Here is a 3,237-nt window from a genome sequence, read left to right as displayed (position 1 = left end):
TGATTAACCTCCTTAAGGTGAATTAGCTCATTATCAGGTAAGTTAAAGTTGGAATCAGCGTATGCAGTCACTAAATTACAGCCGCCGTATTTTAAATGTTGTTGAGAGGCAAGACAAGACACAAGAATGATTCAAGAATGTTTATTTATATATAAATTATGTATATATGTGTGTGTGTGTGTATATATATATATACTACCGTTCAAAAGTTTGGGATCAGTAAGACTTGTAATGTTTTTTTTAAAGAAGTCTCTTCTGCTCATCAAGGCTGCATTTATTTGATCAAAAATTCAGAAAAAAAAAAACTGTAATCTTGCAAAATGTTATTAGAATATAAATAATGGTTTCCATTTAAATATCCTTTAAAATATAATTTATTTCTGTGATGAAAAGCTGAATTTCCATCAGCCATTACTCCAGTGTAAAGTGTCACATGATCCTTCAGAAATCATTCTAATATGCTGATTTATTATTAGAATTATCAATGTTGGCAACAGCCAAATATTTTTTTAGAAGCTGTGATGCTTTTTTTTTTTCAGGATTCTTTGATGAATAAAAAGGTAAAAAGAAAAAAAAAGAAGAGCATTTATTTAAAAATAGAAATCTTTTCTTACAATATACACTACTGTTCAAATGTTGGGGTCGGTAAATTTCTATTTTCTTTTTTTGAAAGAAATTAAACCTTTTATTCAGCAAGGACGTGTTAAATTGTTAAGAAGTGATAGAAAATTATATTTTAAAGGATATTTAAATAGAAACCATTATTTTATATTATAATAACATTTTTGCAAGATTACCTTTTTTTTCTGTATTTTGGATCAAATAAATGAAGCCTTGATGAGCAGAAGAGACTTCTTTAAAAACATTACAAGTCTTACTGATTCCATATCCATAATATAAATATATAATACAGATATAATAATATATATATATATATATATATATATATATATACATACACACACATGTCATTTTTGCGACAACATCACAACAGCACCAAAGCGAACCCCTTTTCCATCAGTTGCTGCATGGATAGAATGGCTGTAGGCTTCAACTCTAGAGAAAGAGAGAACGAGAGACAGAGAGAGAGAGGGATAAATAAGAAACATTTGTTTAAAATATTCAACTGATATATCTGAATTAACACTTATGCACTGTTGGAGTTTTAGAGAGAGACCCAAACAGAATATTCATGTTACTGACATCTAATTACAAGCTTCAAATGTCTAAGTACATAAGAGCAACACCCACCAATTGAATGATCTCTCTTCTTTCCTCAATTGTTTGTCAATCTTTCTATTAAATTCTTCCACTTCACTGAAATAGTTATCAGAGAACAATCACTTTTATGATAACAGAAATATCAGTAGCAAAATGGTGTACTAGGCATTGTGCAAAAATAATTCTATTGTACTCTGACCTGAAATGATAATCTGGACCAGAAAGGAAGACTTGTTAGAATATTTTGAGATCATGAAAAATATCCCTAGTGCCTTTTTTAATCATCTGTCCTACAATGAGCCTAACCAAATCCATAAAATCACTTCATATTGGCCATGCAGAACATGACAGAAACTAACACATGATAACAATGGACTGTATGTGGAGTAGGCCTGCAGATTAGGCCAAATTGTAACGAGCTATTAAAACTGCCAAAACGCCTCATTCATCATTGCAAAAACAATGCCAAAACAACAGGCTAACACATAGTGCAACTAGGCAGTCAGTGCAGTTTAATTATGAAAGATATTTTATAGTTAAATATGGTAAAACAACGAGTATTAAGCCAGTTTTCACACTAATACATTAAGCTGCAGGTAGATCTTACAAACCTTACATCAACCATGCTCTTGTCATCTGATAAGTTTAATTAATGTGCTGGCTAGATTCACTTATAATACTTCGTCATCAAAACTCAACAAGGATTTATGAAATCATAGCCACGAATTAACGTCGTAGTAATTAATAAAACTAGCTCACGAATTCTTAATTTGGTGGGAATTAATTATTAATTCATAGTTAGCAGTTCTCACTATGTAAACTTCGCACCTTTTAAACGTTACAAAATAAAACTTAATTAAATATCGGTACTCACCGTCTGATTGCTGTCCACGTCGTCCATCTTTTTTTAATTAGTGTTGATCCATTACGGTAGGTGGCGCTGTCACAAAAAAAAACTAGGGTCCTAGAACCGTGGTCCTAGAACCGTGGTCCTGAAACTGCAGCCTCCGGTTGTGCAGGAATACCCTTCTCGGATTTTGCTGTGCATAGAGTCCATTAATTGCATTATATATATATATATATATATATATATATATATATATATAAATATATATATATATATATACATACACACACACTGTAAAAAATGATTCACTTTATTTACTCAATAAAATTGTTTAAAATTTTATATCCAAGATTATTAATTAAATTTAACACATTCGAATTAATTAGAAATAATCAAATTAGATGCTTACAAGCAACCATTCAAAATGAGTAGAAGAACATGAAAAAATAAGTAAAATTTACACAAAAATATTGATTTCATTGAAAAAACAAACAAACAAAAAACACTATGCTAAAGAATACTATATTATTCATGCCAGGCCAGTAGTTGGCGATCATGAAACAACTTGTGAAAACATTATATGCATGCACATAACGTCAACTTTTTTGCTTACATGATATGATACAGGCATCATGTTCAGAAGTTTGTGTCTTCAGTCGAGAAGGGTATTCCTGCACAACCGGAGGCTGCAGTTTCAGGACCGCAGTTCTAGGACCGCGGTTCTAGGACCCTAGTTTTTTTTGTGACAGCGCCACCTACCGTACTGGACCAACACTAATTAAAGATGGACGACGTGGACAGCAATCAGACGGTGAGTACCGATATTTAATTAAGTTTTATTTTATAACGTTTAAACGGTGCGAAGTTTACATAGTGAGAACTGCTAACTATGAATTAATAATTAATTCTCACCAAATTAAGAATTCGAGAGCTAGTTGTATTAATTACACTACGACGTTAATTCGTGGCCATGATTTCATAAATCCTTGTTGAGTTTTCAATGACAAAGTATTATAAGGTGAATCTATCCAGCACATTAATTAAACTTATCAGATGACAAGAGCATGGTTGATGTAAGGGTTTGTAAGATTTACCTGCAGCTTAATGTATTAGTGTGAATACTGGCTTAATACTCGTTGTTTTTACCATAATTTAAGTATAAAATATCT

General features: G+C 31.4%; 1 long non-coding RNA gene across 1 annotated transcript; it reads right to left on the bottom strand.

Annotated features, from left to right (window-relative positions):
* Positions 1–919: 919 nt before the first annotated feature.
* Positions 920–1,469, bottom strand: LOC122147846. The gene is made up of 3 exons (XR_006161853.1): positions 1,421–1,469; positions 1,252–1,317; positions 920–1,056 (listed from the first exon to the last, which is right to left on the bottom strand). It is a non-coding gene; the product is annotated as an uncharacterized LOC122147846 (long non-coding RNA).
* Between the last annotated feature and the right edge of the window lie 1,768 nt (positions 1,470–3,237).

The sequence above is a fragment of the Cyprinus carpio genome, chromosome A15 (genome assembly GCF_018340385.1).
Source record: "Cyprinus carpio isolate SPL01 chromosome A15, ASM1834038v1, whole genome shotgun sequence".
NCBI lineage: Eukaryota > Metazoa > Chordata > Actinopteri > Cypriniformes > Cyprinidae > Cyprinus > Cyprinus carpio.
The sequence above is the reverse complement of the archived record's forward strand: the minus strand, read 5'-3'. Positions and strand labels throughout refer to the sequence as shown.